The following is a 13,448-nucleotide window of genomic DNA, read 5'->3' on the forward strand; positions in this document are numbered from 1 at the left end:
GAAGGCCAAGAAACTGATGTGGAGATAGTGATTCATGAGTGAGGTATGTTGCTTTAAAATTTAGTAGAGGCAACCAAACCTGAAAAGAAGAAGAAGAAAAGGAGGCAGCCTGAAGGGAGAGCCAGCAGAGCAGGAGCCGGTGGCTAACGCTCTGACTAATGGAGATGAGCAAGGGCTCACCAGTGACCCCCACACTTTAAAGGAAGAAGTGGAGCCTGAGAGAACAGGAAAAGAAGGGACTGATAGGGAAAAGGGTGGTTGGTTCTCCATGGAAACCCTCATCTCCATGAAATGCAAATGTTCTGTATTCAGTCAACAAACATATCTCGAACACCTACAGTGTGCGTCAGGTGCTAGGAATATAAATATGAGCAGAAACTTCTAGCAGTTTTCCTGCCCTCTGGGACATTGTGGCATGACTGGAGGAAGCAAAGACATCAGCAAGTACATACAATGAACTAGAACAGATGCTTTTTTTTTTTTTTTCTTCATTCTTCCGAAGCTGGAAACAGGGAGAGAGAGTCAGACAGACTCCCGCATGCACCGACCGGGATCCACCCGGCACGCCCACCAGGGGCGACGCTCTGCCCACCAGGGGGCGATGCTCTGCCCATCCTGGGCGTCGCCATATTGCAACCAGAGCCACTCTAGCGCCTGAGGCAGAGGCCACAGAGCCATCCCCAGCGCCCGGGCCATATTTGCTCCAATGGAGCCTTGGCTGCGGGAGGGGAAAAGAGAGACAGAGAGGAAAGCGCGGCGGAGGGGTGGAGAAGCAAATGGGCGCTTCTCCTGTGTGCCCTGGCTGGGAATCGAACCCGGGTCCTCCGCACACTAGGCCGACGCTCTACCGCTGAGCCAACCGGCCAGGGCTAGAACAGATGCTTTTATCCACAGTATCTGTCCAAGTACACTGTCAAACAAGGAAGTGATTAATTTTACCAAAATTCAAGGAGGAGTTGTTCCTGAACTGAGTAGATGTTCCCCAGGAAGACTGGGGGGGGGGGAGGGATGACCATACTTCCTATAGAGGGAAAGCATGAGAAAAATACCAATGAGTAGAAAGCCACAACATATTCTAGACTTATAGGTCACTCTGATAGTTAGTACCAGCAGATCCAGAGCTGAGGCTGGACATGCAAAGGAATAGGGACCATAATATGGAAAGAGGAAATGATGAAAAATTGTTGTGTTTGGGCTGTTGGCACCCTAAAAGGTAAGGAGATAGGAGTTCAGAACATGAATTTAGGGTCAGGCATATAAGAGGAGAGTTCAGTTGGGAAAGATCAAGGATAATTCTTCCTTTAAGCAAGGAGGGAAGGATGAAAAAGAAGATAAACACAGTTGGAAGTAAGGAGTGGCGAACTGAGAGGTCTTTCCAGAAAAGTCAGAGGACAGGGCATTACTTAAAACAAACAGCAACAAAAAATGTAGGGAGAGGAAAGAGTGGTCCAGAAAAGCTAGATTGATGAATGAAAAAAGGGCACAATTACTACTATCAAATATAAAAGAGGGACTATTACTACATTTCTTACAGGTGTGAGAGGGCAATAACATTATGAACAACTTAGACAAAGTGAACCCAATCATTGAACAATACAAGCAACTAAAACTGACACGAGCTAAAATAGAAAAATCTAAATAAATATGTTATTAAAAACTTTCCCACAAAACCAAAAAAAATTTCTAGACCTGGATGTATTCACTATAAATTTGATCAAATGTTTGAAGAAAAAATATGCCAATTCTACATAAACTCAGAAAATAGAAGAAGGTAAACATATCCAACTTATTGTTCCATGATGCTAGATTAACCCCAATCTACAACCCGACAAAGACATTACAAAAAGAGGGGGGAAATGACACACCAAATGTCCTTCAAGAACATAGATCAAAATTCCTTAAAAAATAATCAGCAAGTAAAATCCAATAATAAAAGAATAACATATCACGACAAAGTGAGTTTATCTCTGGAATGCTAGATTGTTTAACCACTCAAACTCATTAACATAATTCACTATATTGATAGAATAAAAAATAATCATATGATTATTTTTATAAAATTGAACACCTGTTCATCATTTTTCAAATATATGGACAAATTAGGAAAGGAAGAAATTTCTTCAATCTGATAAAGGCCATCCACAAAAAGCCTACAGCTAACATCATATTTAGTATGATTTAATATGCATTCCTCCTAAGATCAGGAACACAGCAAGGATGTCCACTCTCACCACACCTATTTAATATCTTATTAGGGGTCCTACCTGCGGCATTAAGGCAAGATAAAGGAATAAAAAACACAGATCAGAAAGAAAGAACTAAAACTTTAGGCACAGATGACATGATTATCTACGTAAAAAATCCCAAGTGATTTATAAAGTAGCAACTAGAACTAAAAAATGAATTTAGCAAAGTATCAGGATAAACTGTATTCCCATATACTAACAACGATCCACTGGCAAATAAAATTTTTCAAAATTTATAATGACCAAAAAACATTAAAATACTTAGGAATAAATATAACAAAAATGTGCAAGACCTATACACAGAAAACAGAAAAAAAAATAGATAAGTTAAAAAAAGAAGACTTAATTTAAGTAAATGTTCCTGTGTGGGAAGATTCAATATTGTTCAAATGTCCATTCTCTCTAATTTGACCTATAGATTCAACATACTACCAATCCTACTTTCCAGCAAGCTTTATTTATAGAAATTGATAGGCTCATTCTAAAATTTATATGGAAATGTAAAAGACCTATAATATCCAAAGCAATCTTGACTAAGAAAAACAAAAATTGGAGGACTTACATGACTCAATTTCAAGGATTGCTATAAAGCTAGTATACTGTCATCAAGACAGAATGGTAGTATAAAAGCAAACATAATTTAATGAAACAAAATAGAGAACCCAGAAATAGACCCATATTTATACGACCATTTGATTTTCAAGTAGGAACCAAACCTATCCAATGGATAGAGTCTTTCCAATAAGTGTGATTGCCTATCAATATAGGAAAATATAAACAGTGAGCCCTATCTCACACAATACATAAAATTTAATTTGAGATGAATCATAGTTCTTAAACATAAAAGTTAAAACCATAAAGCTTCTAGAATAAAGCATAGGAGAATATCTTTATGACCTGCAGAAAGGGAAAGATTTCTTAGATAGGAGACAGAAATGGTAATTATCAAAGAAAAAATGATAATTTAAATTTTGTAAAAATTAAAAACTTTATCAAAATATAGTTGGCCCTGGCCAGTTAGCTGAGTGGTAGAGAATCAGCCTGCTGTGTGGATGTCCCGGGTTCAATTCCCAATTAGGGCACACAGGAGAAGCGACCATCTGCTTCTCCACCCCTCCAACTCCCCTTCTCTCTCTCCTCTCTCTCTCTCTCTCTCCTTCCACATCCATGGCTCAATTCGTTCAAGCACATCAGCTCCAGGTGCTGAGGATGGCTCCATGGAGCCTCCAGCTCAGGTGTGACACATAGCTCATTTGAGAGCATGGCCCCAGATGGGCAGAGCATTGGACCCAGATGGGGGTTGCCTGCTGGATCCTGGTTGGGGCACATGCATGAGTCTGTCTCTCTATCTCCCCTCCTTTCACTTGGAAAAGAAGAAGAAAAAACATTGTTAAGAAAATGCGCAATGGTTGTAAACAGCAGCCTTCGCAGTAGTACATGCAGCCTGTTGCTTGTATGGGTTGCCCTAAGGGACTTTGGAGACCACCCTTTCCAGTGGACATTCATGTCTGACTTCATGCTGTCCCCAATCTGGGCTCCAAATAGGTACAGTAAGTTCCCACTTAAACCTGTTGGTAGGTTCTGGACATTTTGCCATAGACTAATTGATATAAACAAAAGTTAATTTCTTACAGCATCTCATCAACATTATAAGAAAACCACAATGAATGAAACTACATTGCTCAAGGGCCTGCTACATTCAGGGTGCCTTTGGAAAGACCCGGGGCATACATTGGCCATTTCATCATTTCCATCCACACTAAACTGCGGAGAACAGAGATCACATGATTTAGGTTTTACACAGGACCAAGTTCAAGTTCCCTGGCTGTCAAGAAATCCACATCTCCAAGAAGGGAAGCTTTATCAAGTTTAATGAGGATGAATTTGAAGACAGGGTACCTGAAAAACAGCTTATCCTGGATGGCTATGGGGCCAAATACATCTCTAATCATGGCCCCCGGACAAATAATGAGCCCTGCCTTCTAAGGGCTTCAGCACTGTCCTGTCCTTACTCATGCCCACCAATAAATTCTACTTCTTGCCCCCAGCCACAAGAAAAGAAAAGAATGGCAAAATGCAGACTAGGAAGAAATAGTTGCAAAACATTCTCCAAAAAGAACTTGTGTCCAGTATGTGTAAAGAACTACAACACAATACTAAAAACACAAACAAGCCAATGAAGAGAAGGGCAAAGAGTTAAACAGACATTGCACAATAAGGTATGTAAGCCAAACATAGGCCTCACCTGTGAACCAGCAATCCCGCTTCTACGTATTTACCCAAAAGAAAAAAATATATGTCCACAAAAAGACTCATGTAAGAACATTCATAGCAGCTTTATTCACCCCTAACTGGAAACAACCCCAAATAAACTGTCCAAGAACAGGAGGACAGATTATAACCATTGTATCAGTGATATATATATATATATATATATATATATATATATATATATATATATGTGTATGTGTTTATATACATAATATATACATATTTAAAAAGTACTGACACATGCAACATGAATCGCAAAAACATAGTGAGTGCATGCTATTTGATTCCATTTATGTGAAATTCTAGAAAGGTTTTTGATAAATCAAAACTGATTGCTTCTGCAAGATGAGAGCAATGATTGACTGGAAAGGGGGATGAACAGACTTCCTGAGTGATAGCAGTGTCCCCTATCTTGATAGGGATCTGGATTATATATGTGTAAGCATTTGTCACATCTCTTCAAAGAACACATTTATAATTTGTGCATTTCACTGATGTAAATTTAACAGAGAAAGAGAGAACCACGAGCAAATATTGAATTCTACTTAATGGTATGCATGCTAAAGTGTTTGGAGGACAGTATGCTGATGGTCAGCCTCTTACTTTGAAATATACCCCAAATAAGATGTATTGAAGGATAGCTAGGTGGGCAGGTATTTAATGAAGGAAATATAGCGAAGTGTTGACAATTGTAGAATCTAAATGCTGAGTGCTCGACTGTGTGTGCTCACAGTTCTTTCTGATTTTCTGTATGTTTAAACTCTCATTTTGTATCTGTATCTGGGCTGGTCACAAATGGGAAACACTCAGAATTGCCTGGAGGTGAGGACGGAAAGGAATGGTCAGGACTTCCCAGGGAGATTAAAGGGTTCAGCTAGGGTTCTATAGCCCTTGTGTGTGTAAAAAAAAAAAAAAAAAAAAAAAAAAAAAAGGCAGACCCATGTCTCCCAGAGGTTCTCTCGTCATTAGTGGCCCCCAGACAACCTGATTACCCCTATCCAATAGACACCTGGGGGGCAGGATGCTTACATTACATTTTCCATCTCCCATTGGAGAGTGTCTTCCCATCAGACTAGAAGTTCCCCAGGGCAGGGACTAAGGCTCCCCCATCAGACTAGAAGCTCTCTTTCAGCAGAACCTAGGTCTTCCCCAGCACAGGAGGTCATGTCTCTTCCATCAGCTTGGAACACTGTCAGGATAGGGACTGACTCCATCAGAGCAGAAGGTCCCTCTGGGTGTATCTGCCATCTGAGAGGGGCTTCTCAGAGGGCGGCCGACAGCTGCTCTGTATTTTCCCCACGACTCCCACTGGGGCTCGGTGCATGCTGAGCCCTCAGCAGAGAGTGAAGGTATAGAGATTGACAGTATCCAAATAGGAACACTTGAACGTCAATCATCCCAGTTGCTGACACTCACTTATACAGGTTTCACATTTAGCCAGGGAAAAGCGACGTTAATTCACTGTGGTGACTGAGACTTTTCATGACCTAAAGTGAAGAAATTCTAACTTGAGGTTCCCTCAGCAACTGTAGCTGGGCAACATCACTCCCAGGCATTGGCAGGAGGTCACAGTGTTCAGTGACTCACTGGGCAGGTTCCCACAGCTGCCTTCACACATGTGGGCCCACAGGAACTGAGGGCAAGGTATACCCAGAGATCCAGAGAATGGGGAATGATGCTGAGGTCCCCAAGATGAAGAACAACAGACAGGAGAAGAGAGGGGAAGAGCCAAAGCGTGTTCTCTGTTTTCCTTCCTTAGAGAACCCCATCAAACAAGTCGCATGCCTCCCCCATTATCTCATTCTCTCTCCCTTCCTCCTGCCCCCCTTCTATCCTCCCTCTCATCAATATATGGACGCACAGCTTAAACTATGATTCACGTTCACAAAGATAAGTTCCCTAGCAATTGATGACATGTTTTCAAGGTGTTGTGTGATTGGACACTAGAGTAGACAGACTCCTGGTTATTATACAGAATACAAGATGTATTTCTCCTTATCCTTCAAGCCAGTTTCCCCAAAACCTGTCCCCCCCCAGTTATGAACCCTATAAATTTGATTAACTTCCAGATTTTCTTTGGAATTTAGTTTCTATCATTTCACAGCTTCTTTTCATTATTCTGGGTGAGATGGAGAGAGGACCATCAAGCCGTCATGAGAACTAATCCACCATATTCTATGTCAGACTTATTCAGTGTTATCTTGGATTGCTTCCAGCAATAGCAGACTAGATTTTTTTTTCCCACTACAAAGCAACTAGCTCTTGCTAAAAAAAAAAAAAAAAAAAAAAAATGTGAGTGTATTTCTGCGGTCGACATAAGTAAGAGAAATATGTAATAGCTTCATCAATTCCTCCAAATTCATTGAAAGGAAACTCAAAAGGCAAGTGTTAGAACAAGATAAGGATACATAATTTTATCACTCCTAGTCAACATTGTACTACTACTAGAGCAATTAGACAAGAAAAATAAATAAAAAGCATCGAAGTTAGAAAAAATAAGTTAAAGCTATCTTTATTCACAGATGACATGATTATGTATATATATATTGATAATCCCAAATAATCCACAAGATACAAGGGCTAACAATTCATCAAAATTGTAGGGTATAAAATTAAAACTAAAATATCAGCTGTGTTTTATACACCTGCAGTGCATAAAGGGAAATTAAGAAAACAGCACCATTCACAGTAGCATCTTTAAAAATAAAACATTTAGGAATAAATTTAACCAAGGAGATGAAAAACTTATACACTGAAAACCACATATATTGCTGAAAAGAACTAAAGACCTAAATAAATGAGAACACGCCCATGTTTATGGATCGGAAGACAATATTGTTAAGATGCCCATACTACCCAAAGAGACTTAGAGAGTTAAAGCAATTCTATCAAAATTCCAATGGCCCTATTATTTTAGAAAGGGGAAAACTAATCATTAAATTAATGTAGCATTGCAAGAGACTGAATTGCCAAAACAATCTTGATAAATAATAACTAAGTCAGAGAACACATTTCCCCAATATCAAAACTTCCTATAAAGCTGCAGTAATCAAAAGAGTGTGGTACAGGCATAAGGATAGAGAGGTACATTAATGGAATAGGATTGAAAGTCCATAAATAAATTCATGCATCTATGGCTAATTGATTTTAGGCAAGTGTGTCAAGTCCATATAATGAGGAAGAAACAGTCCCTTCAACAAATGGTTCTGAGACAACTGAATTTCCACATGCAAAAGATTTTCTCAGCAAATACTAAAACTAATTCAAAATGAACTAGTGACTTACATATAAATATAAGCGCTAATACCATAGATTTATTAGAAAACATAGGGTGAAACTTTCATAACCTTGGATTTAGCAATGGAGTCATAGATATGTCCCCATAAGAAAATATAAACTGTATTTCACCAAAATTACAAACTTTTGTGTATCAAAGGCATTATTAAAAAAAATTGAAAAGACAGACTCTGGCCGGTGGCTCAGTGGATAGAACTTTGGCCTGGCATATTGATGTCCTTGGTTCAATTCCCAGTCAGGGCACACAGGAGAAGTGACTATCTGTTACTCCTCCCCTTCCTCTCTTCGTTCTCTCCCTTTTTCCCTCCCACCACCAGTGGCTTGATTGGTTTGAGCCTGACCCCAGGCACTGAGGATAGCTCTATTGGAGAGCATCAGCCTCAAGCACTAAAAATAGCTCAGTACTACAGCAATGGCCCCAGATGGGGTTGCCAGGTGGATCCCGATTAGGGTGCATGAAGGAGTCTGTCTCAGTATCTCCCCTCCCCTCACCTAAAAAAAAGAATTGAAAAGACAAACTACAGAATGGAAGAAATTGTTTGTAAACCATTTGATGAGAGTTTAATAGAATATATATGAATTCCTACACTTAACAACAAAAAGACAACCCAATTTCAAACATAGAGAAACCACTTAAGTAGACATTATTCCAAATATACACAAGTGACCAATAAACACATGGAAAGATATTTAACATTATTAGTTATTAGGGAAATGCATAACAAAACCTCAATTAGGTATTACTTTATACTTACCAGGATAGTAATGATAATAATAATTATGAAAATAGTGTTATTGAGGATTTGGAAAAATTGGAAACTTTGTACATTGCTGGTAGGAATATAAAATGGTATAGGCTTTGTGGAAAACAGTATAATAGTTAAGAAACCAAAAACTAAACATAAGATTACCTTGTAACCAAAAAAATGCCATTCCTAGATATATTACCCAAAAGAATTAAAAACAAGAATTCAAACAAATACTTGTATGCCAATGTCAGTTACAGTAATATTCACAATAGCCAAAATGTGAAAAGAGCTCAAATGTCCATTAATAGATGAATGAATAAGGAAAATGTGGTGCATACATGCAATGGAATATCATTCAACCATGAAAAGAAATGAAGTTCTGCTACAGGCTACAACATGGACAAACGTTAAAAACATTATGCTGAGTGAAACAAGGCAGACACAAAGAGACAAAAATTATATAATTCAACTATATAAAATATCCAGAAAGGCAAAACCATAGGGATAGAAAGTAAAGTAGAAGTTATCAAGGGTTGGAAGAAGGAGGGAGCAGGGAGTTGTTGCTTAATGGTTGCAGGGTTTCTGTTTGGGGCAATGAAAAACTTTTAGAAGTAGATAATGATGGTGACACAAGATTGTAAATGTAGATAAAATTGCAAAAAAATTTTTACCACAATCACTATATTTTGCCACAGGGAACACCAGCTGATAGTAGTGTTTCTGTAGATGAGAATGTTAAACCTTGAAGTAGCAGAATGGTGGAGAATCTGAGCCAAGACTTATACTTTAATCTAGATTCTGAAAAGGGTTTATACTGATTCTAGAACAGTAACATTCTCTGGTTCCTGGAAGAAGCAAATGCAAGCCCTCATTTAAGCCCCTTGGATTCCCACAGCCTATGTGCAGCCAAACATTGATGCATAATCAAATATTAAAAACATATAGAGTAATAAACTATTATGAGTGAAAATCAGCAGAAGCAACCAACAACAAACTCAAACTGTGAAGGACCTCAGATACTAGAACTGTCCACTAGAGCGCAAGCTCCAAGAAAGCAGACGTTTCTATACATTTTGTTTACTGTTGAACCCCCCAGCTTCTATTATAATAATTGAAACATAATAAGCACTAATTAAATATTAGCTAAATAATCAGATTATTATATATATTTTAAAAATAAATAAATATCTACAAAACGCTTTAAAATTTTTAAAATCACAAAAATGGGCAAGCAGTACAAGATCCTAAAATTATCAAAAATATTTGAAAAAATCAAAAAGAACTTCTAGAAATGAAGTGGATTAGAAAATCAGACACAGCTGAAGAGAGAAGTTAATAGACTGAAAGATCAATCTGAGGAAAATATTCAGAGAGAAGATATTAAAAAATAATGAAAAAGAGATTAAGAGATATGGAAGACCAAATCAAAAGATTTTACCTGCATTTAATCAAAGACCCAGATGAAAGAGAAATATACTGGCTCTGGCCAGTTGGTTCAGCAGTAGAGCGTCAGCCTGACATGTGGAAGTCCCGGGTTCAATTCTCAGCCAAGGCACACAGGAGAAGCACCCATCTGCTTCTCCACCTTTCCCCCTCTCCTCCCTCTATCTCTCTCTTCCCCTTTTGCAGCCAAGGCTCCATTGGAGCAAAGTTGGCCTGGGCGCTGAGGACGGCTCCATAGCCTCTGCCTCAGGTGCTAGAATGACTCCAGCTGCAATGGAGCAACACCCCAAATGGGCAGAGCATCACCCCTTAGTGGGCATGCCAGGTGGATCATGGTCAGGCGTATGTCGAAGTCTGTCTGACTGCCTCCCTGCTTCTAACTTCAGAAAAATACAAAATAAAAATAAGAAAAATTAAAAATAATTATAATAATGTCAGAAATTTTTCCATAAATGATAAAAGAAATGCATCCAAATATACAGGAAACACAATAAATAGCATTATGGAATTTTTATTTACATCTACATGCATCTTTGTGAAATTACAAGACACCAAAGCTAAATAGATCTTAAAAGAGACTGAGAGAAAAGACAGATCATATACAAGAGTGCTGGAGTTAGACTGACAGTAGATTTCTCATAACTAAAAATAGTAACCAGAACAGAGTGCTAAGAAAAATAATCATTAATCTAGAAATGTATACCCTGCAAAACTATCTTTCAAGAACAAAGAAAAAATAAAGATATTTGCAGATAATCAAAATCTGAAAGAATTTACCACCAGCAGAACTTAACTACCTGAATCTAACTTCCTAAGATCTACCTTAGGAAAAAGAGAAATGATTCCAAAAGAAAAATCTTAAGTGCATAATGAAATGTTTAGCAAAGAAATTGGTGAATGTGTAGGTAAATAAAAATATTGTCTTTCGGGAAAAATAACTATTATAACTTCCAATCTGGGGATTAAAAGAAAAGATTAACCAAAAGGACTGGACATACATAATATATAGAAATATCCTTTGACTGTCTTAGAATAAGGCTGATAATATTTTTAGGTCCATACTGAAACTTTGGAAGTTAAGGAAAACATCAGTTTAAGTGACTGTTTTTTTCTGTAAGGAAGCCCAAAATGCCTGACCAGGCGGTGGTGCAGTGGATAGAGCATCAGATTGGGACGCAAAGGACCCAAGTTCAAAACCCCGAGGTTGCCAGCTTGAGCGCAGGCTCATCTGGTTTGAGCACAGCTCACCAGCTTGTACCCAACGTTGCTGGCTTGAGCAAGGAGTCACTCGGTCTGCTGTAGCTCTCCAGTCAAGACACATACGAGAAAACAATCAATGAACAACTAAGGTACTGCAATAAAGAATTGATTCTTCTCATCTATCTCCTTTCCTATCTGTCCCTATCTGTCCTTCTCTCTGACTCTCTCTGTCTCTGTCACAAAAAAAAAAAAAAAAAGCAGCACAAAATGAACAGTTTATTCAAATCTGACCATTGGATTGTGATGAATCCACTATGAAGTGGATCCATCACTTCAAAAATCTTTTAATCCCTGGCCCTGGCCAATTGGCTCAGCAGTAGAGCATCGACCTGGTGTGTGGAAGTCTTGAGTTCAATTTTTGGTCAGGACACACAAGAGAGGCAACCATCTGCTTCTCTCGCCTCCCCCACCCCCTTCTCTCCCTCTCTCTCTTCCCCTCATGCAGCCATTGCTCAATTGATTTGAGCACATTGGCCCCAGGTGCAGTCCTGGCACTGAGGATGGCTCCATGGAGCCTTGCCTCAGGCACTAAAAATAGTTAGGTTGCAAGTGGCCCCAGATGGGCAGAGCATTGACCCCAGATGCTTGGGGGATCCTGATTGGGTACACACTGGTCTGTCTCTGTATCTCCCTTACTCTCACTTTTTAAAAAAAATTTCATAATTTCTGACCTGAGACATGGCCTGGACATGTTTAATAATAAATCCAAGTGTGTATACCCACCCTGTATACTGACCACCTTTGCTTTTATGCATATATGTTTATTTTACTTCCAAATCTTCCTTTTTAAAGATGAATAAAACTTAACCTTTTGAAGTACTTCAAAAATAATTAAATCTTATGTTCATTATAATTTATGATGCCATATACATGCTATGACCACACACATCAGACTCACCTGGTCCACTACTTAACACACTACTATATTCCTGACCAATCGGGATCTCTGGAGATGAAATCTGCCTTTTAAGAAAGCTCCTTCAATTATTCTCCCAGGCTAAAGGCTGAAACCCACAGCCATAGGGTGATAAAGAAGGAGAGGGGACCATTAAGAGTGGAGAAGAGACATTGAGAATGATACCAGTCCTCGAGAGAATGTGTGGGGTACACATCTGTGACCACAGGAGAAAGTAGACGACTGGGGAATCTAACTTTTGAGTGAGTTCATATGTTCTTATGCCATCCTCCCCATCTCACCTCAAACTCCCCCGCCCAGGACACACAAACACACTATATTATTCTACAATGTTAAGAGAAGACCAGAATTATAAGAAGGCAACTATGAATAACAATCATAGCCACCTTTCAGGGAGGGGTGCAGATTGTGTAAATCCTTGGCTTGTATTCTAAGCAGCATGCAAAGCATTGAAAGGTTTTAAAGAGGCAAGATGTGAACTGACTTACGTTTTTAAAGAATCACTTTGGAGATGGGGAAGTAAGCGTGTAAACCAGTTAGGAGACTATTGAAATTCCCAGGTGAGAGATGACGGTGGCCTGACTCAGGGTGTAGCAGTGGAGGGATAAAAAGGAAGCAGATTCTGAACACGTTTTGTAAATAATGTCCATGGGATTTACAGGCAACATGGAATTAGTGCGGTAGAAGAGAAGCCAAGTCAAGGACGACATCCAGGATTTTAACCTGAGCAAAGGATGAATGGAGTTGACGTTTACAGAGATGGGGAGACTGTGGAAGGGGCAGGTTTAGAAGGGAGAATATCAAAAGTTTGCTTGGGGACATATTAAGTTTTATTTTTCCTGTTAGATATCTAAGCAAAGGTGCTGAGTAGGAAACTGGATACATGAGTCTGGAGTGAGGTATGTGTCAGAGATGAGGAAACACAGATTCGGGTCTAAGGACACACGGCTAAAATGTGGCAGAACCGAGGACTCAGCCCAGGAGTGCCTGACACAAACACTTGGGTTCTTAACCTCTCTGTTATACTGCTTCCCCAGGAACCCAAGAAGAACCAAGACTTGCTTTTCAAGGGGGCAAGGACAGAGTGGAAATCTGCCAGTTGCCGACTCATGGACTTGATGACTATAATTCTCGCTGTCCTGACCTGAGTTGTTTCCATGTTATGACTGGGTCTGCACACCCTCTCACCATGTGCTTGCCTTTCAAAAAAAGCCTTTCCCAGGAAATGGGCACCCGTGTCTCTCCATCCATGTAAATAGAGTGGGA

The 13,448-nt window shown here is 39.3% G+C and overlaps 1 non-coding gene across 1 annotated transcript; it reads left to right on the forward strand.

Annotated features, from left to right (window-relative positions):
* The first annotated feature begins 3,644 nt into the window (after positions 1 to 3,644).
* On the forward strand, positions 3,645 to 3,733 carry LOC136327430 (small nucleolar RNA SNORA70). The gene has a single exon (XR_010729648.1). It is a non-coding gene; the product is annotated as a small nucleolar RNA SNORA70 (small nucleolar RNA).
* The last annotated feature ends 9,715 nt before the right edge of the window (positions 3,734 to 13,448 follow it).

This window comes from Saccopteryx bilineata, chromosome 2, assembly GCF_036850765.1.
Source record: "Saccopteryx bilineata isolate mSacBil1 chromosome 2, mSacBil1_pri_phased_curated, whole genome shotgun sequence".
Taxonomy (NCBI): domain Eukaryota; kingdom Metazoa; phylum Chordata; class Mammalia; order Chiroptera; family Emballonuridae; genus Saccopteryx; species Saccopteryx bilineata.